This window comes from Sardina pilchardus, chromosome 14 (genome assembly GCF_963854185.1).
Source record: "Sardina pilchardus chromosome 14, fSarPil1.1, whole genome shotgun sequence".
Taxonomy (NCBI): Eukaryota; Metazoa; Chordata; class Actinopteri; order Clupeiformes; family Clupeidae; genus Sardina; species Sardina pilchardus.
Window position 1 is genome coordinate 30,762,871 of NC_085007.1, and position 24,909 is coordinate 30,787,779.

General features: G+C 37.5%; 1 protein-coding gene across 1 annotated transcript in view; it reads right to left on the reverse strand.

The window, feature by feature from the left end:
• arhgap24 (Rho GTPase activating protein 24) overlaps positions 1 to 23,070 on the reverse strand; it is a 112,694-nt gene extending 89,624 nt beyond the window's left edge. Inside the window, exon 1 of the mRNA XM_062554135.1 lies at positions 22,951 to 23,070. The gene's annotated coding sequence lies outside the window, so the exon portion shown is untranslated. The remainder of the gene's footprint in view (positions 1 to 22,950) is intronic.
• Between the last annotated feature and the right edge of the window lie 1,839 nt (positions 23,071 to 24,909).

The following is a 24,909-nucleotide window of genomic DNA, read 5'->3' on the forward strand; positions in this document are numbered from 1 at the left end:
TAATAACAGTTAACAACACATGTATTATTCCTGACACAGACTAACCCATTTAGTAGCTAAAATGTAACGATGACCATGGTTACAATATCCCATTCCATTAACTTTCCAAAATATGAACAGATGTCATATTGCAGTCAAGTAATGGCTGTTTGTCATATGATCGCTTATTACATACTTTACTTATTCAAAATCCTGATCTGTACAATGTCTCAAATTCATATCAAACTTACAGATAACAGAGGACATAATTGTTACCTGTCCCCTTTGAATGTTTGGGCTACAACTGGTCACTGACCATTACAATATAAGACACGTCAAAGAAACATTTAGTGTGGAGTTAGAAACGTATGGGTCACAATGCAGTCTAAGGGGTCAAGATGTCAAATGTGTCACATTAGGACATTTAACCTGCAATTCTGTGGTTGAAATACATTTTCTAAATTGTATTTTTGCATGCATTAATGTATTGGTGACTTTATGCTCAACACACACCAAACATAAGTCAATGGGCACCACTGACACATACAACAGACTTACTGTGTATTCATGCAAAACACAACGAATAAAGGCAGCAGGCACAGATAGCCATAGCTTCAAACACACATGCATACACATGTCAAATATGTATGGCTAGCCATCCGCCACTGCATTCCAGAGTCTTGACATTCCTGGAACCCCTTATCTTCTAAACCATAGATAACATTTCTAGCTAGAACTTGATGTATATCCACATTATGCAACATCACAATAACAGAAAACAAACTGGAATGAGAATAATCGTAACGCTCAAGATTTATTTTGCCACAAATACAGTATCCAAATGAAACATGAGTTGAAGACACCCACCTGGAGTCACACTTAGAGCAATGGATATAACAGACAGGTAGGGAGATAAGCAAATAAGAGTGCGATATTTCAAAGCAGACGTGCTACTGTCTTTGGCACTGACTGCTATTCATCTCTTTTCACACTTGGAGCACTCTCGAGATGAGCTCTGACTGACATGAAAAAATCTATACAGAGTTGTGGCTTTACCAAAAACTCTACAGCACGAGGCTTAAACACAATTTCATCAGAAAACTATGGTTTGCCCCAAAGCTGTGGCCACTTGGCTCTGCTATCAAGGACATGAATGATAATTTTTGACTTGCAAACTTACCGACTTGTTTTCACCCTAAATTATTCAGAAAACCACCTGTTGGTCATGAAAAATCAAAACTATGATTTTAAGAGAACATAATACACAAGATTTCACTATTACAATGGGTCATTGGCAGTAAAGTCAAGAATGAGGCACCTGATCTCCCACACAGGAATATCCTCTTCTACTGTAGGTAAAAGCTGTATACCTGTATACCTTCAGCTATTCCAAAAACCTGTTTCTGATAAACTACCACACTACCACAACTGCTGACTAAAGGTTTCAACTCTTCATCAGATGTTTGTATTTCTTCCTGCTATAACAACAACATATTTCTAGCTAGTTTGACGATAATTACAGTGCATGAAAATGCACTGTACTGTTCTTCCTAGGCTTCAACTTCAACTTTTTATTATTACAGTGCATGAAAATGCACTGTACTGTTCTTCCTTTTCTTCTTATTACAGTGCATGAAAATGCACTGTACTGTTCTTCCTAGGCTTTTTCTTATTACAGTGCATGAAAATGCACTGTACTGTTCTTCCTAGGCTTCTCCTTATTACAGTGCATGAAAATGCACTGTACTGTTCTTCCTAGGCTTTTTCTTATTATTACATTGCATGTAAATGCAATGTACTGTTATCCCTGTTCTTCTTCTTATTATTATGGGGATTATTCTTCTTCCGACCAAAATCAACGGTTTTTGACGCTAAAACCACTTAACCGTTTGACGTCATTCAAGCACTCATACAAAGGTCTTGAAACGGAGATTTGACGAATGTATTTTTCACAGTTGTGAACTTTATACTTTTTAAGATATTAACGATAAAATAATTAAAAACTCTCATAGAGTTAACATTGAGAAGCTTTGGCGGCAACGAAGCCTCTGTTACGTCAGTGCTCAGCTGTCCGTAATCAAGGATCCACCACTGCGCTAAACCAGGCTGAACCTGAATGTTATGTCTACTCATTAAGCTGTACTGTAACCCAGGACGTTGTCGTCTTGTCTCCTGTTAGGCTAGCTGCTACTCCTTACATTTGTTTATATCATTACAGTAACCGGTTTGCTCTCGGTAACGTTATCAACAGCTGAAGACAATCTAACCTAACGTCAACGTAAATGTAACACTGTATTTAGCTAACGACAACCAAACTTGCTCCAGGCTAGGTTTAACGTCGGGTAGGCTGCAAGGCCAACAGGGCTTACACAAGGGCTTTTAGCCATCTCACAGAGCAGCCTATACGACACCGATCTTCACCCAGCGTTTTAAGTCCAACCTGATAGACATTTAGGTTCAAGCCTACTCACAGTCGTTTCTAGCACAAACTGCATTGCTATATCATGTTCACGTTTGTTTGTTAGCAAGCTAGCTGCTAGTCGTTTCAGCTATAGGGACTTGCCAGCCAGGCAATCATTTAAAGCTTTCGGTATCATTCACAAATTAAAAACCTTTGTTAACAGCTTATTGTGCATTCCTATTAGGACAATCACACACCTGGAGACACTTCGAAGAACATACTAGCTCGTCATCCTGTAATATAGCCTACATAACATATCCTACTGTAAGCTAACGTTACATTTGCTAGATATCCTACCTGTTGCTGCATCATCGTTGATTGGCGTTGTTTGAGATTGTAGGTATTCCAATTCCTATTCTGTATTCCAATGGTGTCTAAGTCTATAGCCTATGGCCTAGGCCTACTTTTAACCTGCATTAGTGTAGATATGAAGGCTATAGCTATCCTACCAGTCGTTTCAATGTAGGCTTCAAGTGTCAGCTCTTGCAACTCGTTTGAAGTTGGCAACTTCATGTCAGTCTTTTAAATTCTAATAAATGAAGAGTTATTTTCCATAATAGCCTATATCCACAATGTTGATGCATTTTCATATATCACTTTTTAAATGTGACTTTTCAGTGGAATTGTAATTGGGTTATAGTTATTTATCTATTCTTCTGTGTAGCCTAGTTGTCTTTTTAACTAGGCCTAATACAATGTTTTACACAGTCAGCAACCTTTTTGCATTTACATGCAATGGTAATTCCTTCCATGGAATTACATTTTCTAGTTACAGTGCATGAAAATGCACTGTACTGTTCTTCCTAGGCTTTTTCTTATTACAGTGCATGAAAATGCACTGTACTGTTCTTCCTAGTCTTCTTCAACTTCTTATTATTACAGTGCATGAAAATGCACTGTACTGTTATCCCTAGGCTTCTTCTTCTACTTCTTATTATTCTTCTTCTAACGCACGCAATTCAGCTTGAACCGTTTAACGTAGAAACTTCATTCAAACTGTGTTACGAAGGTCTTGCTTAGGACATCAGCGCAATGTATTTTTCAACTTTGTAACTTTTATACTTTTTAAACTATAAATTAAAAACTATTAACAATTTCCCCATAGACTTAACATTGCTCATTATGACATCACGGCAGCAATTAGAATGTTACCCCAGCTGGTCAGCCACCTGGGCACCAACTGTCAGTTTCTCTCAGGCTCCTCTCTGAAGACTACATATTCTGTTCCCCTGTATCCTCTGCGCACAACAGTATCAAAATAAGTCCTCCTAATTCCATCCAACTTTATATCCATTCATCTTCTTCAAACCATTCACTCATCCACCCATTCTAAACAGTCTGCCTATCAACAACATCAATTAGACGCTCTACAATGAACTTTTAAACAATCTACTCTGTCTCAGGCTGGCTCTCTTTAGCCAGTTAAATTGATTACACCTGTATCTGTATCCACTACTCTCAGTAGAGAGCTGTGTCTCTCCATTCTACAAGAATATAAGGCACATTCCATCCAACATTCTATCCATTCATCTTCTTCAGACCATTCACTCATCCACCCATTAAACTGTCTATCAACATCTATTAAACAATCTGTCTATCAACATCCATTAAACTCTCTGTCTATCAACATTAATTAGACTATCTACATTCAACTTTTAAATTATTTACTCCGTCTCAGGCTTTAAGAGTACTCTGGCTCGCTTAAGACTAGCCAGTTAAATTGATTACACCTGTATCAACTACTCTCAGAGAGCTGTATCAGTGTCTCTCTTAACAAGAATATAAGGCACATTCCATCCAACCTTCTATCCATTCATCTTCTTCAGACCATTCACTCATCCACCCATTAAACTGTCAATCAATATCTATTAAACAATCTGCCTATCAACATCCATTAAACATTCTGTCTATCAACATTAATTAGACTATCTACATACAACTTTTAAAGTATTTACTGTGGGTCCCTCTCAAGCAGCGTTTATATGTCCTCCCTCGCTCCTCGATCCTCAATGATCTACATAAAGAAAGATAGAAGAAGGGCTAGACTATCCCATTGTTGCCGCTCCATCATTCTTTATGTAGATCAGTGAGGAGCGAGAGAGGACGCGTAAACGCTATGAGAGGCACCTTCTGTCTCAAGCTTTAAGCATACAATCTCATTAAGACTACAGATCCTGTTTCACTACTTCCTCTGTCCACAACTGTTTCAAAATAAAGGTCCTCACTGCAATAATACACTATTAAATCATTTAACCATTGAAACTACTCAACTATTGAACTGTTCAACCATTCCAACTGTCAGTTATCATCCACTATGCCTCCAGTCAACTACATGAAACCTCCATGTACCTAGCAACCAACATAGCAACCATTAAAATTAAGTGTTTATGACTGTTTCCATAGTAACCAACATGATTATACTGCAGTAACTTCTTGTTTCCTGATAGTGGCCACCATGGATACCCTAGCAACAAATGTTTCAAAATAAAAGTCCTCACTAGCAAGTTAGCTAGTTAGCATTGTTAGCATAGTTAGCATTTTTAGCATAACTGCAAAAAATCATCAACTAAGTTAGCTAATCAACCTGGTTAGCATTGTTAGCAAATTTAGCATTGTTAGCATAGTTAGCATTTTTAGCATTACTGCTAGAAATCATCGGTTAAGTTAGCTAATCAATCTGGTTAGCATTGTTAGTAAAGTTAGCATTGCTAGCATAATTAACATTTTTAGCGTAACTGCTAGAAATCATTAGCTAAGTTAGCTAATCAACATTTTAACATGAATAGAAATCATTAGTTAAGTTAGAACTGGAATGTTTCATCTTTAAACTGTCTACCTTCACACTATCAACTCTCTGTAAACTATGCAACCACCATGTTTACCCTAGCTACACCTTAGTTACCATATCTACATTATCTATCTATTTTTGCATTTTCATGCACTGGTAATTCCTTGGAATTGCATTTCTAGTTCTTCTTCTAACGCACGCAATTCAGCTTCAACCGCTTAACGTAGAAACTCCATTCAAACTATGTCGCGTAGGTCTTACTTACGCGATGTGGGCTTTGTATTTTTCAACTTTGTAACTTTTATACTTTTTAAACTATTAGTTAAAAACTATTACAATTTCCCCCATAGACTTAACATTGCTCATTATGACATCACGGCAGCAATTAGAATCTTATGCCAGGTGGCCGGCCACCTGGGCACCAACTGTCAGTTTCTCTGGCTTTAAAAGCATGCAGTCTCTCAGAAGACTACATATCCTGTTAACTGTTTCCTCTGTCCACAACTGTTTCAAAATAAAAGTCCTCACTGCAATAATACACTATTAATCATTTAACCATTGAAACTACTCAACTATTGAACTGTTCAACCATTACAACTGTCAGTTATCATCCACTATGCCTCCAGTCAACTACATGAAACCTCCATGTACCTAGCAACCAACAAAGCAACCATTAAAATTAAGTGTTCATGACCGTTTCCATAGCAACCAACATGATTATACTGCAGTAACTTCTTGTTTCCTGATAGTGGCCACCATGGATACCCTAGCAACAAATGTTTCAAAATAAAAGTCCTCACTAGCAAGTTAGCTAGTTAGCATGGTTAGCATAGTTAGCATTTTTAACATAGCTGCAAAAAACATCAACTAAGTTAGCTAATCAACCTGGTTAGCATTGTTAGCAAATTTAATATTGTTAGCATAGTTAGCATGTTTAGCATTACTGCTAGAAATCATCGGTTAAGTTAGCTAATCAACCTGTTTAGCATTGTTAGTGAAGTTAGCATTGTTAGCATAATTAGCATTTTTAGCATAACTGCTAGAAATCATTAGCTAAGTTAGCTATTCAACATTTTAACATGAATAGAAATCATTAGTTAAGTTAGTAGTGGAATGTTTCATCTTTAAACTGTCTACCTTCACACTATCAACTCTCTGTAAACTATGCAACCACCATGTTTACCCGAGCTACACCTTAGTAACCATATCTAAATTACATTATCTATCTATTTTTGCATTTTCATGCACTGGTAATTCCTTGGAATTGCATTTCTAGTTATTATTATTATTATTATTATTCTAACGCTCTTAATGGAGCTTCAACCGTTTTACGTAGAAACTTCATTCAAACTGCGCTGCGTAGGTCTTACTTAGGCCATGGGAGCTTTGTATTTTTCAACTTTGTAACTTTTATACTTTTTGAACTATTAATTAAAAACTATTAAAAAATCCCCATAGACTTAACATTGCGATTATGACATCATAATAGGGCAATTAGAATCTTATGCCAGGTGGCCAGGCCAGCTGCAGCAGCTCTCTCTCTCTCAGGCTTTAAGCATACAATCTCTCTGAAGACTACATATCCTGTTTCCTCTGTCCACAACTGTTTCAAAATAAAAGTCCTCACTGCAATAATACACTATTAAATCATTTAACCATTGAAACTACTCAACTATTTAACTGTTCAACCATTCCAAATGTCAGTTATCATCAACTATGCCTCCAGTCAACTACATGAAACCTCCATGTACCTAGCAACCAACATAGCAACCATTGAAATTAAGCGTTTATGACCGTTTCCATAGCAACCTACATGATTATACTGCAGTAACTTCTTGTTTCCTGGTAGTGGCCACCATGGATACCCTAGCAACAAATGTTTCAAAATAAAAGTCCTCATTAGCAAGTTAGCTAGTTACCATGGTTAGCATAGTTAGCATTGTTAGCATAGTTAGCATTTTTAGCATAACTGCTAGAAATGATTAGCTAAGTTAGCTAATCAACCTGGTTAGCATTTTAGCATAGTTAGCATTGTTAGCATAGTTAGCATTTTTAGCATAACTGCAAAAAATCATCACCTAAGTTAGCTAATCAACCTGGTTAGCATGGTTAGCAATTTTAGCATTGTTAGCATAGTTAGCATTTTTAGCATTTTTAACATTATTGCTAGAAATCATCAGTTAAGTTAGCTAAACAACCTGGTTAGCACTGTGAGCATAGTTAGCATAGTTAACGTTTTTACCATAACTGCATGAAATCAGTAGTTAACAATCAACCTGGTTATCATTGTGACCATAGTTATCATTTTAACAGGAATAGAAATCATTAGTTAAGTTAGAACTGGAATGTTTCAGCTTTAAACTGTCTACCTTCACACTATCAACTCTCTGTAAACTATGCAACCACCATGTTTACCCTAGCTACACCTTAGTAACCATATCCACATTATCTATCTATTTTTGCATTTTCATGCACTGGTAATTCCTTGGAATTGCATTTCTAGTTATTACAGTGCATGAAAATGCACTGTACTGTTCTTCCTAGGCTTTTTATTAAACTTCTTCTTCTAACGCTCGCAATTCAGCTTCAACCGTTTAACGTAGAAACTTCATTCAAACGTTGTTGCGTAGGTCTTGCTTACGCCATGTGTGCTTTGTATTTTTCAACTTTGTAACTTTTATACTTTTTGAACTATTAAATAAAAACTATTAACAATTTCCCCATAGACTTAACATTGCTCATTATGACATCACGGCAGCAATTAGAATGTTACCCCAGCTGGTCAGCCACCTGGGCACCAACTGTCAGTTTCTCTCAGGCTTCAAGCTTACAATCTCTCTGAAGACTACATATTCTGTTCCCCTGTATCCTCTGCGCACAACAGTATCAAAATAAGTCCTCATAATTCCATCCAACTTTATATCCATTCATCTTCTTCAAACCATTCACTCATCCACCCATTCTAAACAGTCTGCCTATCAACATCAATTAGACGCTCTACATTCAACTTTTAAACAATCTACTCTGTCTCAGGCTGGCTCTCTTAAGACTAGCCAGTTAAATTGATTACACCTGTATCTGTATCCACTACTCTCAGTAGAGAGCTGTGTCTCTCCATTCTACAAGAATATAAGGCACATTCCATCCAACATATATCCATTCATCTTCTTCAGACCATTCACTCATCCACCCATTAAACTGTCTATCAACATCTATTAAACAATCTGTCTATCAACATCCATTAAACTCTCTGTCTATCAACATTAATTAGACTATCTACATTCAACTTTTAAATTATTTACTCTGTCTCAGGCTTTAAGAGTAGGCTACACTCTGGCTCTCTTAAGACTAGCCAGTTAAATTGATTACACCTGTGTCAACTACTCTCAGAGAGCTGTATCAGTGTCTCTCTTAACAAGAATATAAGGCACATTCCATCCAACCTTCTATCCATTCATCTTCTTCAGACCATTCACTCATCCACCCATTAAACTGTCAATCAATATCTATTAAACAATCTGCCTATCAACATCCATTAAACATTCTGTCTATCAACATTAATTAGACTATCTACATACAACTTTTAAAGTATTTACTGTGGGTCCCTCTCAAGCAGCGTTTATATGTCCTCCCTCGCTCCTCGATCCTCAATAATCTACATAAAGAAAGATAGAAGAAGGGCTAGACTATCCCATTGTTGCCGCTCCATCATTCTTTATGTAGATCAGTGAGGAGCGAGAGAGGATGCGTAAACGCTATATGAGAGGCACCTTCTGTCTCAGGCTTTAAGCATACAATCTCATTAAGACTACAGATCCTGTTTCACTACTTCCTCTGTCCACAACTGTTTCAAAATAAAGGTCCTCACTGCAATAATACACTATTAAATCATTTAACCATTGAAACTGTTCAACCATTCCAACTGTCAGTTATCATCCACTATGCCTCCAGTCAACTACATGAAACCTCCATGTACCTAGCAACCAACATAGCAACCATTAAAATTAAGTGTTTATGACCGTTTCCATAGCAACCAACATGATTATACTGCAGTAACTTCTTGTTTCTTGATAGTGGCCACCATGGATACCCTAGCAACAAATGTATCAAAATAAAAGTCCTCACTAGCAAGTTAGCTAGTTAGCATAGTTAGCATTTTTAGCATAACTGCAAAAAATCATCAACTAAGTTAGCTAATCAACCTGGTTAGCATTATTAGCAAATTTAGCATAGTTAGCATTTTTAGCATTACTGCTAGAAATCATCGGTTAAGTTAGCTAATCAACCTGGTTAGCATTGTTAGTAAAGTTATCATTGCTAGCATAATTAGCATTTTTAGCGTAACTGCTAGAAATCATTACCTAAGTTAGCTAATCAACATTTTAACATGAATAGAAATCATTAGTTATGTTAGAGCTGGAATGTTTCATCTTTAAACTGTCTACCTTCACACTATCAACTCTCTGTAAACTATGCAACCACCATGTTTACCCTAGCTACACCTTAGCAACCACATCTACATTATCTATCTATTTTTGCATTTTCATGCACTGGTAATTCCTTGGAATTGCATTTCTAGTTATTATTCTTCTTCTAACGCACTTAATGGAGCTTCAACCGTTTAACGTAGAAACTTCATTCAAACTGCGCTGCGTAGGTCTTACTTAGGCCATGGGAGCTTTGTAATTTTCAACTTTGTAACTTTTATACTTTTTGAACTATTAATTAAAAACTATTAAAATTTCCCCATAGCCTTAACATTGTGATTATGACATCATAATAGGGCAATTAGAATCTTATGCCAGGTGGCCAGGCCAGCTGCAGCAGCTCTCTCTGTCTCAGGCTTTAAGCATACAATCTCTCTGAAGACTACATATCCTGTTTCCTCTGTCCACAACGGTTTCAAAATAAAAGTCCTCACTGCAATAATACACTATTAAATCATTTAACCCTTGAAACTACTCAACTATTTAACTGTTCAACCATTCCAACTGTCAGTTATCATCAACTATGCCTCCAGTCAACTACATGAAACCTCCATGTACCTAGCAACCAACATAGCAACCATTGAAATTAAGCGTTTATGACCGTTTCCATAGCAACCAACATGATTTTACTGCAGTAACTTCTTGTTTCCTGATAGTGGCCACCATGGATACCCTACCAACAAATGTTTCAAAATAAAAGTCCTCACTAGCAAGTTAGCTAGTTACCATGGTTAGCATAGTTAGCATTGTTAGCATAGTTAGCATTTTTAGCATAACTGCTAGAAATTATTAGCTAAGTTAGCTAATCAACCTTGTTAGCATTTTTAACATAGTTAGCATTGTTAGCATAGTTAGCATTTTTAACACAACTGCAAAAATCATCACCTAAGTTAGCTAATCAACCTGGTTAGCATTGTTAGCAATTTTAGCATTGTTAGCATAGTTAGCATTTTTAGCATTATTGCTAGAAATCATCAGTTAAGTTAGCTAAACAACCTGGTTAGCACTGTGAACATAGTTAGCATAGTTAATATTTTTACCATAACTGCATGAAATCAGTAGCTAAGTTAACAATCAACCTGGTTATCATTGTTACCATAGTTATCATTTTAACAGGAATAGAAATCATTAGTTAAGTTAGAACTGGAATGTTTCAGCTTTAAACTGTCTACCTTCACACTATCAACTCTCTGTAAACTATGCAACCACCATGTTTACCCTAGCTACACCTTAGTAACCATATCCACATTATCTATCTATTTTTGCATTTTCATGCACTGGTAATTCCTTGGAATTGCATTTCTAGTTACAGTGCATGAAAATGCACTGTACTGTTCTTCCTAGGCTTTTTATTACAGTGCATGAAAATGCACTGTACTGTTCTTCCTAGGCTTCTCCTTATTACAGTGCATGAAAATGCACTGTACTGTTATTCCAAGTCTTCTTATTATTATTAAACTTCTTCTTCTAACGCAGCCAATTCAGCTTCAACCGTTTAACGTAGAAACTTCATTCAAACGTTGTTGCGTAGGTCTTGCTTATGCCATGCCTGCTTTGTTTTTTTTAACTTTGTAACTTTTATACTTTTTAAACTATTACTTAAAAACTATTAACAATTTCCCCATAGACTTAACATTGCTCATTATGACATCACGGCAGCAATTAGAATGTTACCCCAGCTGGTCAGCCACCTGGGCACCAACTGTCAGTTTCTCTCAGGCTCCTCTCTGAAGACTACATATTCTGTTCCCCTGTATCCTCTGCGCACAACAGTATCAAAATAAGTCCTCCTAATTCCATCCAACTTTATATCCATTCATCTTCTTCAAACCATTCACTCATCCACCCATTCTAAACAGTCTGCCTATCAACAACATCAATTAGACGCTCTACATTGAACTTTTAAACAATCTACTCTGTCTCAGGCTGGCTCTCTTTAGCCAGTTAAATTGATTACACCTGTATCTGTATCCACTACTCTCTGTGTCTCTCCATTCTACAAGAATATAAGGCACATTCCATCCAACATTCTATCCATTCATCTTCTTCAGACCATTCACTCATCCACCCATTAAACTGTCTATCAACATCTATTAAACAATCTGTCTATCAACATCCATTAAACTCTCTGTCTATCAACATTAATTAGACTATCTACATTCAACTTTTAAATTATTTACTCTGTCTCAGGCTTTAAGAGTATACTCTGGCTCGCTTAAGACTAGCCAGTTAAATTGATTACACCTGTGTCAACTACTCTCAGAGAGCTGTATCAGTGTCTCTCTTAACAAGAATATAAGGCACATTCCATCCAACCTTCTATCCATTCATCTTCTTCAGACCATTCACTCATCCACCCATTAAACTGTCAATCAATATCTATTAAACAATCTGCCTATCAACATCCATTAAACATTCTGTCTATCAACATTAATTAGACTATCTACATACAACTTTTAAAGTATTTACTGTGGGCCCCTCTCAAGCAGCGTTTATATGTCCTCTCTCGCTCCTCGATCCTCAATGATCTACATAAAGAAAGATAGAAGAAGGGCTAGACTATCCCATTGTTGCCGCTCCATCATTCTTTATGTAGATCAGTGAGGAGCGAGAGAGGACACGGAAACGCCATGAGAGGCACCTTCTGTCTCAGGCTTTAAGCATACAATCTCATTAAGACTACAGATCCTGTTTCACTACTTCCTCTGTCCACAACTGTTTCAAAATAAAGGTCCTCACTGCAATAATACACTATTAAATCATTTAACCATTGAAACTACTCAACTATTGAACTGTTCAACCATTCCAACTGTCAGTTATCATCCACTATGCCTCCAGTCAACTACATGAAACCTCCATGTACCTAGCAACCAACATAGCAACCATTAAAATGAAGTGTTTATGACTGTTTCCATAGCAACCAATATGATCATACTGCAGTAACTTCTTGTTTCCTGATAGTGGCCACCATGGATACCCTAGCAACAAATGTTTCAAAATAAAAGTCCTCACTAGCAAGTTAGCTAGTTAGCATTGTTAGCATAGTTAGCATTGTTAGCATTTTTAGCATAACTGCAAAAAATCATCAACTAAGTTAGCTAATCAACCTGGTTAGCATTGTTAGCAAATTTAGCATTGTTAGCATAGTTAGCATTTTTAGCATTACTGCTAGAAATCATCGGTTAAGTTAGCTAATCAACCTGGTTAGCATTGTTAGTAAAGTTAGCATTGCTAGCATAATTAGCATTTTTAGCGTAACTGCTAGAAATCATTAGCTAAGTTAGCTAATCAACATTTTAACATGAATAGAAATCATTAGTTAAGTTAGAACTGGAACGTTTCATCATTAAACTGTCTACCTTCACACTATCAACTCTCTGTAAACTATGCAACCACCATGTTTACCCTAGCTACACCTTAGTAACCATATCTACATTATCTATCTATTTTTGCATTTTCATGCACTGGTAATTCCTTGGAATTGCATTTCTAGTTATTATTATTCTTCTTCTAACGCACTTAATGGAGCTACAACCGTTTAACGTAGAATCTTCATTCAAACTGTGCTGCGTAGGTCTTACTTAGGCCATGGGAGCTTTGTTATTTTCAACTTTGTAACTTTTATACTTTTTGAACTATTAATTAATTAAAATGACAAATTCCCCATAGACTTAACATTGCGATTATGACATCATAATAGGGCAATTAGAATCTTATGCCAGGTGGCCAGGCCAGCTGCAGCAGCTCTCTCTCTCTCAGGCTTTAAGCATACAATCTCTCTGAAGACTACATATCCTGTTTCCTCTGTCCACAACTGTTTCAAAATAAAAGTCCTCACTGCAATAATACACTATTAAATCATTTAACCATTGAAACTACTCAACTATTTAACTGTTCAACCATTCCAACTGTCAGTTATCATCAACTATGACTCCAGTCAACTACATGAAACCTCCATGTACCTAGCAACCAACATAGCAACCATTGACATTAAGCGTTTATGACCGTTTCCATAGCAACCAACATGATTATACTGCAGTAACTTCTTGTTTCCTGATAGTGGCCACCATGGATACCCTAGCAACAAATGTTTCAAAATAAAAGTCCTCACTAGCAAGTTAGCTAGTTACCATGGTTAGCATAGTTAGCATTGTTAGCATAGTTAGCATTTTTAGCATAACTGCTAGAAATGATTAGCTAAGTTAGCTAATCAACCTGGTTAGCATTTTTAACATAGTTAGCATTGTTAGCATAGTTAGCATTTTTAGCAACACTGCAAAAAATCATCACCTAAGTTAGCTAATCAACCTGGTTAGCATTGTTAGCAATTTTAACATTGTTAGCATAGTTAGCATTATTGCTAGAAATCATCAGTTAAGTTAGCTAAACAACCTGGTTAGCACTGTGAGCATAGTTAGCATAGTTAACATTTTTACCAGAACTGCATGAAATCAGTAGCTAAGTTAACAATCAACCTGGTTATCATTGTTACCATAGTTATCATTTTAACAGGAATAGAAATCATTAGTTAAGTTAGAACTGTAATGTTTCATCTTTAAACTGTCTACTTTCAAACTATCAACTCTCTGTAAACTATGCAACCACCATGTTTACCCTAGCTACACCTTAGTAACCATATCTACATTATCTATCTATTTTTGCATTTTCATGCACTGGTAATTCCTTGGAATTGCATTTCTAGTTATTATTATTATTCTTCTTCTAACGCACTTAATGGAGCTTCAACCGTTTAACGTAGAAACTTCATTCAAACTGCGCTGCGTAGGTCTTACTTAGGCCATGGGAGCTTTGTAATTTTCAACTTTGTAACTTTTATACTTTTTGAACTATTAATTAAAAACTATTAAAATTTCCCCATAGACTTAACATTGTGATTATGACATCATAATAGGGCAATTAGAATCTTATGCCAGGTGGCCAGGCCAGCTGCAGCAGCTCTCTCTGTCTCAGGCTTTAAGCATACAATCTCTCTGAAGACTACATATCCTGTTTCCTCTGTCCACAACGGTTTCAAAATAAAAGTCCTCACTGCAATAATACACTATTAAATCATTTAACCCTTGAAACTACTCAACTATTTAACTGTTCAACCATTCCAACTGTCAGTTATCATCAACTATGCCTCCAGTCAACTACATGAAACCTCCATGTACCTAGCAACCAACATAGCAACCATTGAAATTAAGCGTTTATGACCGTTTCCATAGCAACCAACATGATTTTACTGCAGTAACTTCTTGTTTCCTGATAGTGGCCACCATGGATACCCTACCAACAAATGTTTCAAAATAAAAGTCCTCACTAGCAAGTTAGCTAGTTACCATGGTTAGCATAGTTAGCATTGTTAGCATAGTTAGCATTTTTAGCATAACTGCTAGAAATTATTAGCTAAGTTAGCTAATCAACCTTGTTAGAATTTTTAACATAGTTAGCATTGTTAGCATAGTTAGCATTTTTAACACAACTGCAAAAATCATCACCTAAGTTAGCTAATCAACCTGGTTAGCATTGTTAGCAATTTTAGCATTGTTAGCATAGTTAGCATTTTTAGCATTATTGCTAGAAATCATCAGTTAAGTTAGCTAAACAACCTGGTTAGCACTGTGAACATAGTTAGCATAGTTAATATTTTTACCATAACTGCATGAAATCAGTAGCTAAGTTAACAATCAACCTGGTTATCATTGTTACCATAGTTATCATTTTAACAGGAATAGAAATCATTAGTTAAGTTAGAACTGGAATGTTTCAGCTTTAAACTGTCTACCTTCACACTATCAACTCTCTGTAAACTATGCAACCACCATGTTTACCCTAGCTACACCTTAGTAACCATATCCACATTATCTATCTATTTTTGCATTTTCATGCACTGGTAATTCCTTGGAATTGCATTTCTAGTTATTAATCTTCTTCTAACGCACGCAATTCAGCTTGAACCGTTTAACGTAGAAACTTCATTCAAACTTTGTTGCGTAGGTCTCGCTTATGCCATGTGTGCTTTGTATTTTTCAACTTTGTAACTTTCATACTTTTTAAACTATGAATTAAAAAACGATTTCCCCATAGATTTAACATTGAGCTATTTCCCCATAGACTTAACATTGCTCATTGTGACATCACGGCAGCAATTAGAATCTTAGGCCAGGTGGCCGGCCACCTGGGCACCAACTGTCAGTTTCTCTACCATACAATCTCTCTGAAGACTACATATTATGTTCCCCTGTATCCTCTGCGCACAACAGTATCAAAATAAGTCCTCCTAATTCCATCCAACTTTATATCCATTCATCTTCTTCAAACCATTCACTCATCCACCCAGTCTAAACAGTCTGCCTATCAACATCAATAAGACGCTCTACATTCAACTTTTAAACAATCTACTCTGTCTCAGGCTGGCTCTCTTAAGACTAGCCAGTTAAATTGATTACACCTGTATCTGTATCCACTACTCTCAGTAGAGAGCTGTGTCTCTCCATTCTACAAGAATATAAGGCACATTCCATCCAACATTCTATCCATTCATCTTCTTCAGACCATTCACTCATCCACCCATTAAACTGTCTATCAACATCTATTAAACAATCTGTCTATCAACATCCATTAAACTCTCTGTCTATCAACATTAATTAGACTATCTACATTCAACTTTTAAATTATTTACTCTGTCTCAGGCTTTAAGAGTAGGCTACACTCTGTCTCTCTTAAGACTAGCCAGTTAAATTGATTACACCTGTATCAACTACTCTCAGAGAGCTGTATCAGTGTCTCTCTTAACAAGAATATAAGGCACATTCCATCCAACCTTCTATCCATTCATCTTCTTCAGACCATTCACTCATCCACCCATTAAACTGTCAATCAATATCTATTAAACAATCTGCCTATCAACATCCATTAAACATTCTGTCTATCAACATTAATTAGACTATCTACATACAATTTTTAAAGTATTTACTGTGGGTCCCTCTCAAGCAGCGTTTATATGTCCTCCCTCGCTCCTCGATCCTCAATGATCTACATAAAGAAAGATAGAAGAAGGGCTAGACTATCCCATTGTTGCCGCTCCATCATTCTTTATGTAGATCAGTGAGGAGCGAGAGAGGACGCGTAAACGCTATATGAGGGGCACCTTCTGTCTCAGGCTTTAAGCATACAATCTCATTAAGACTACAGATCCTGTTTCACTACTTCCTCTGTCCACAACTGTTTCAAAATAAAGGTCCTCACTGCAATAATACCACTGAAACTACTCAACTATTGAACTGTTCAACCATTCCAACTGTCAGTTATCATCCACTATGCCTCCAGTCAACTACATGAAACCTCCATGTACCTAGCAACCAACATAGCAACCATTAAAATTAAGTGTTTATGACCGTTTCCATAGCAACCAACATGATTATACTGCAGTAACTTATTGTTTCCTGATAGTGGCCACCATGGATACCCTAGCAACAAATGTTTCAAAATAAAAGTCCTCACTAGCAAGTTAGCTAGTTACCATGGTTAGCATAGTTAGCATTGTTAGCATAGTTAGCATTTTTAGCATAACTGCAAAAAATCATCAACTAAGTTAGCTAATCAACCTGGTTAGCATTGTTAGCAAATTTAGCATTGTTAGCATAGTTAGCATTTTTAACATTACTGCTAGAAATCATCGGTTAAGTTAGCTAATCAACCTGGTTAGCATTATTAGTAAAGTTAGCATTGCTAGCATAATAAGCATTTTTAGCATAACTGCTAGAAATCATTAGCTAAGTTAGCTAATCAACATTTTAACATGAATAGAAAGCATTAGTTAAGTTAGAACTGGAATGTTTCATCTTTAAACTGTCTACCTTCACACTATCAACTCTCTGTAAACTATGCAACCACCATGTTTACCCTAGCTACACCTTAGTAACCATATCTACATTATCTATCTATTTTTGCATTTTCATGCACTGGTAATTCCTTGGAATTGCATTTCTAGTTCTTCTTCTAACGCACGCAATTCAGCTTCAACCGCTTAACGTAGAAACTCCATTCAAATTTTGACGCGTAGGTCTTACTTACGCAATGTGGGCTTTGTATTTTTCAACTTTGTAACTTTTATACTTTTTAAACTATTAGTTAAAAACTATTACAATTTCCCCCATAGACTTAACATGGCTCATTATGACATCACGGCAGCAATTAGAATGTTACCCCAGCTGGTCAGCCACCTGGCCACCAACTGTCAGTTCCTCTCAGGCTTTACAATCTCTCTGAAGACTACATATTCTGTTCCCCTGTATCCTCTGCGCACAACAGTATCAAAATAAGTCCTCCTAATTCCATCCAACTTTATATCCATTCATCTTCTTCAAACCATTCACTCATCCACCCATTCTAAACAGTCTGCCTATCAACAACATCAATTAGACGCTCTACATTGAACTTTTAAACAATCTACTCTGTCTCAGGCTGGCTCTCTTAAGACTAGCCAGTTAAATTGATTACACCTGTATCTGTATCCACTACTCTCAGTAGAGAGCTGTGTCTCTCCATTCTACAAGAATATAAGGCACATTCCATCCAACCTTCTATCCATTCATCTTCTTCAGACCATTCACTCATCCACCCATTAAACTGTCAATCAATATCTATTAAACAATCTGCCTATCAACATCCATTAAACATTCTATCTATCAACATTAATTAGACTATCTACATACAACTTTTAAAGTATTTACTGTGGGTCCCTCTCAAGCAGCGTTTATATGTCCTCCCTCGCTCCTCGATCCTCAATGATCTACATAAAGAAAGATAGAAGAAGGGCTAGACTATCCCATTGTTGCCGCTCCATCATTCTTTATGTAGATCAGTGAGGAGCGAGAGAGGACGCGTAAACGCTATGAGAGGCACCTTCTGTCTCAGGCTTTAAGCATACAATCTCATTAAGACTACAGATCCTGTTTCACTACTTCCTCTGTCCACAACTGTTTCAAAATAAAGGTCCTCACTGCAATAATACACTATTAAATCATTTAACCATTGAAACTACTCAACTATTGAACTGTTCAACCATTCCAACTGTCAGTTATCATCCACTATGCCTCCAGTCAACTACATGAAACCTCCATGTACCTAGCAACCAACATAGCAACCATTTAAAATTAAGTGTTTATGACCGTTTCCATAACAACCAACATGATTATACTGCAGTAACTTCTTGTTTCCTGATAGTGGCCACCATGGATACCCAAGCAACAAATGTTTCAAAATAAAAGTCCTCACTAGCAAGTTAGCTAGTTAGCATGGTTAGCATAGTTAGCATTGTTAGCATAGTTAGCATTTTTAGCATAACTGCAAAAAATCATCAACTAAGTTAGCTAATCAACCTGGTTAGCATTGTTAGCAAATTTAGCATTGTTAGCATAGTTAGCATTTTTAGCATTACTGCCAGAAATCATCGGTTAAGTTAGCTAATCAACCTGGTTAGCATTGCTAGCATAATAAGCATTTTTAGCGTAACTGCTAGAAATCATTAGCTAAGTTAGCTAATCAACATTTTAACATGAATAGAAATCATTAGTTAAGTTAGAACTGGAACGTTTCATCTTTAAACTGTCTACCTTCACACTATCAACTCTCTGTAAACTATGCAACCACCATGTTTACCCTAGCTACATCTTAGTAACCATATCTACATTATCTATCTATTTTTGCATTTTCATGCACTGGTAATTCCTTGGAATTGCATTTCTAGTTTTAGCTGTATTTACAAGTTCCCTTTCTTTGTTTTTGCTAGAGTAATTAGTATATTACCTTGCCTGTGTAATTTTTAATTGCAAAATTATAAGTAAACACACTGTTCAGAAATATAATCAACAGAATTTAAAACAACAAGTCTTTGTAAATATTGACATATTTTCCTGGCAAAGGTCATCACTACACACTGTGTCCATATGGTAGCGTTCCCCTCCATTACATCCCAGCTAACGGCAGAGAGAGGGGAGATGCCGAGACACTCAGGTGTCATTAATCACCATGGTTACAATAGGTCTCCGTGTTGATGATGTGCATGCGCTGCCCACCGTGCCACAGCTGTTGACCACAAGGTTCCCACAGCCCTCAAGGAGACTTACAGGTCAAACAGCTGACTAGATGAAGCCAGGCTCAGGGCAAGAGAGTTACTAGAGCAATTTCAGTTTGCAGTGCAAACAGTTTGCAGTGTCTCACAAATTTGACTCAGTATCTCAATACCATGATTGAGTATCTCCAAATATCGACTTAATATCCCAAAATTGTCCGTTAACATCTCAGAATTCTGACTTTTCAAATTACTTTAATTTTATCATGTGGCAGAAACTGGCTTCCATACTGATAAATACAACAAGTTGTTTCTGGTTATACTGTAGATAATAATGTTACATTATAACCAACAAACTCCCAGCTGCTTTTGTCTGGAAGGGCTTATGGCAAACTACAATGAAGAAGGCAGAGGTTTACAACTATAGTGTTTTCAACCAGGGGAGTTGAGAGTGAGAGAGGGGGGGAGAGAGGGGAGGGGGTTAACAAAATTGTCCAGGAAAGTAATCCCTATACACATCACATATAAAGCATATGGTTTGTTGCTTCTATTCGCAATAGCTTGTTTATGAATAAGAGTTCTGGTCTTTCCAATATAGATTTGTACTCTGAGAATGAAGACAAGCCCTCTGATTCACCCTATTCCTTTCCACAAAAGCACCCATTACTGCTCCTATGATCCCGCTATCCACAAGGACACCCCAGGCTTTTTCCACCCTCACACACAAGGCTCTAATGGTTTCTCCTCTTTGCTGGACTTACAGTGCACCCTGTTCTCATAAAGGACACACAAAAAGGAACTAAAAATACTATGCCACTGCAGATTTCTTGTGTTTCGACAGAGGTCGTATATCCACAAAATGTTGGTATTATCTGATACTGGGTATTGCTGAATAGTGTGGAAATAAATGGTGTTTACACAGAAATGTACAACAGAAATGGAAATCAGAACTGATCAGTGTGTGCTTTACTGAATGGTGACAAAAGCCCTGCATCAGTTGTCTAGTATACTTGTGCCTGAATAACTATTTAACAACAATATAACGGAGTTCTCAAAACAAGTTTGAGAGAAGCTCTGGGAGTTTTAACACAAGCTGTGGTCCTTTTACACAAACTATTCCAACTCAGCTGGTTCCCTCTTCCACCACAGTCTTTAGCTTAAGGGCTTGGTCAAACCTCAATTTCTCAATCACCACCTGCCGTCTTTCTTCCAATTAGGAAGTACAACGTGTTTGCCGGGAATCATCTCTCAGTCACTAGCTTTAGCTGCCGTCATCAATGACTCAAAACTCTCAAATATATCCCAATATATCAGAACCAGATTTTCCTGTGAAAATGGATGATCTTTATAAAGGTCATCATCCATTCAGTTCATCCTGCCCACACAGTACCACACATATTTGTGGGCAATAGGAATGCATTTATAGCACACAAAGGAAACATGATTCAGTTAAAAAATGCTGACCTATTCAATTTGTTGCACGACTTTCTTAGGTTACAAACAGTGACGGTGGGTAGCTTGGTTACAGTTGGTTCCACTATTGTAATGCCTATTTTCTTGTTAGTTCAACCACTGTTAACTATGGCTGCAATAGCTACTATGAAAGTGCATTGATATGGGACAGCAAACAGTGAATACATGTTTTTATGGGATCTATTTCACAGGTGTCCTGATATATAGAATTAAAGAGGAACTACTCAGGTTTGGCGATTTCTTTGCTGTTTTCTTATTTTTCACTTGCAAGTTTCTCTGCAGAGCAGTATATTTACTTTATATTAATATTACTCAATTGGTCAGTCTGCCATTTCATGAGCATGATCGCAAGACTTTCTGTTTGTCAGTGCCACCGAGCCGGTGGCACTGTTTTTTCCGCTCACAGGCGGAACCAATATTGCATACTGTAGTTCACCTTCAATAGCCCCCCGTTAGCCAATCAGAAAACAGTATTACTTGTTTCCAGGGAATAACTCACTGTATTGAGTGAGAGATAATAATGCCTGTCAATAATTGGTTGCTAATAATCAAATTGCTTCTTGTGTTTTAAACCCTATACATGGTTTCACAGTGTGTGCAGCTCAACAGACATCCATCATTCTTCAAAATGTGTATTTTATTGTACGCAATACTGAAATATTTTTTTTGCATGGTTGTCCCTCATTTGACTGTACTGTATCCTTTACTCCCTGGAATGACAAACACGCAACCCCAATGACACGCGACGTCATTACGGAAACAAGAGGGAGCCATCCTAAAGCAAATAAACTCCACAGCCACCCCTGTGAGAATGTGTGGGAGATGGAGCCTGAGTGGAGACCCCGGGCACATAACAGTCTCATCCTTTAGGTTCCCATGACATCCACGTCCCACAGGCTCTGACCCCCGAGTCACAGGACACCGGTCACCAGGGGTCATCACAGACTAACAATGTTAGATAACAGACAACAGCACTGTATGCGGCGCCAGTACTTTAAGGATGAGCACATGAGTGCACACTGATGGCCAGTTGAGGGCATATGTATTGTACACAGAAGGCACAAATCATGCACTAGAGGGGACCACTGAGGACCAGTCGGCAGTAGAGTGCCTGAGCAATGGCTGCCTCTGACCCACGAGGAGGGAGACTCAGAGGGCCTCAGGAGGATGTGTTTACAAAAGTGAGGAGGAGAGGAAAAGAATCTGCTTATTTGGTGAGATTCCGCTGTTGACACATACCATGGAGCTGACTTAGATCATGACGTGAAATAGTCTTAGACTGTACCTGATTGTATGTTTAAATACAAACAAGAAAGGAATGAGGACAGGAAAGGAATGTTACAACAACTGACAATTAAAAATTCAGGAGTTTTAGAATGATACCTGTAAAAGAACTGTAAATATAACTGCAAATAACTGCAAATAACTGCAGTTTGATAGGTATAAAGTATTTCAATTGTTTCACACAAGATGTAAATACAGTGTTTAGATGTTCTGATGAAGATTCTGAAGATACTAGCAAATAAGCAGACTGTATCAACCAATATGAATGATTAATAAACTACAGTATAGCCAAATGACTAAACACACTCAGCTTTCCTCTGGCCATCATATTAGACATCATCTGTGACATTCACCAAAATGCTATTTCCAGGTCCCTAAACTCAGCAGCACAGTGACTCACCTATGTATTTCTGACCAGTGCCCCTCTGCTGCTCCTGTGAACTGCTCGCTGGGTGCCGTGTGTATCTCCCTCCTGAGTCCTGACCAGTTGAGACACGTCTCTTTCCCCCTCTGACAGCTGCGCATGGGTCTGCTCTGGAAGCACCGGCTGAGTCAGATCCAAGCTGTATCAGATGACAGGCGTCACCACGGAGACCATGGCCACAAGCAGGGGTTGCATCACGCTCTGGTCCTGCTGAAAGGTGCTGTCATAGTGTCTATGCCTCGACAATGTTTACATCTGCTGTTTGGCGAGCCACCGCATACACTACATCTCAGTAGAGGGATATCAATCTGCCATGGTCAAATCTGACCAAGTTCTATGACATAATCTGTCCAATTTCACCACATTAGAGCATGATCAGAAACATTCAGTAGCACATGAAATTAATATTATTTGCTAGTAGCCTAGATAACATAATAAAATAACACATCACAAAGAGGGAATAAAGAAAGGAGTGAAATATTGCATAGCCTCTGCACACACAATATCAACAATTTGAACTTCCTTTTTTTAGTCATTGAAGATGTACACCTTCTGAAACTCAATCTATGACCTTGAGACTGATGGATAGGCTATATGCTATATCTGTGGAGACTGAAAATGCCTTTCTGCACAAAATAACTTTAGTTAGCCTACAGGTTAGTCAATTACCTCAAGCACCTGCACTCCACAAGATCTTGGTACAATCTCACGCTGTCTTAGCACAGTGTAGGCTACCACACAAACCCTTTCTGGCAACAGCAGGTCCTGGGTGTTTACCTGTGATAATAGTGAAGAGAAGCAGCGGATATTCAAACTGGCAGCCTTTGATGCACGCTGGGCAAGGAAGCAAATGAAAGTTGTAAGTCAAGCGTTAACCTGCAGGGTGTCAGCTGAAGCAGCAACATCGGACCCCTCATTTACTCCACATAACCTCAAAGTAGCCTACGACGTTGAGCAAGGATGACTTTGCATTCTAGTTCATCATAACTACTATGTTGGCTCAGTAGCATGTGTGCCTGTGATAAGTGCTAATTACACAAGACATGTTGTTTAGGCTACAGGAATAGCCTACCTTCCATTCTGCCAAAACAGCTTCTCTAGCTGTAGCCTAGTCTACAGATTATCTGTCAATATTCACATTAAAGTAGGCTAACGTAGGTAGGCTATAATGAGTAGATCTGAAACAATTTACCAGGTAGGCCTATCCTACCCAATATGGCATATGGCCTAGCCTAATGTCACTGGGAAAAAAAAAAGAAAAAAAACAGGTGGACATGTGACCTTGGCCGCGACGGAGCAGAGCCTGTCATTTCAAATTATATCGGATCTAGCGGTAAGTAAGAGTAGGTCTAATCACGTAACGAGAAAGCTACCTCTACATGCAGGATATTTTTATTTCATTTTTAGCATAGCCCTGTACTGTACTTGTTTGTTCCATCAATATTATACTCTGGGTACTCTACTGCCATCAAGTGGTAGCCAATATTTTCATAAAGCAGCTAGGACGCCTGGTGAACAGAAAAAAGTTGTTTACCAAGTCCCTGCTGCACCATGTTGTTAAAATTGGGCAAAGGCATTACCAAATCTAAGATTCCATCAGCCTTCAGCCTCATGTACATGAAGTCTCCATCACTCTGGCTTAGACCAAACATCTGGTGAGGGACTTTGATGCCACCAACCAAAAAAGGAAGGGCTGATGTGACAATATCTTCACAACCATCTGGCAGATATATTGAGGAAAAAATGATAATGATAATGATAATGATAATAATAATAATAATAATAATAATAATAATAATAATAATAATAATAATAATAAAATAGTGTGTAAGTACAAATAGGCTATAGTCAGAAAACAACATTCACTATGCAACATGACTGTTGTCACTACAGGCTTGGCTGTCACAGAAGACTACAGCCTATTTTGTAGACTAT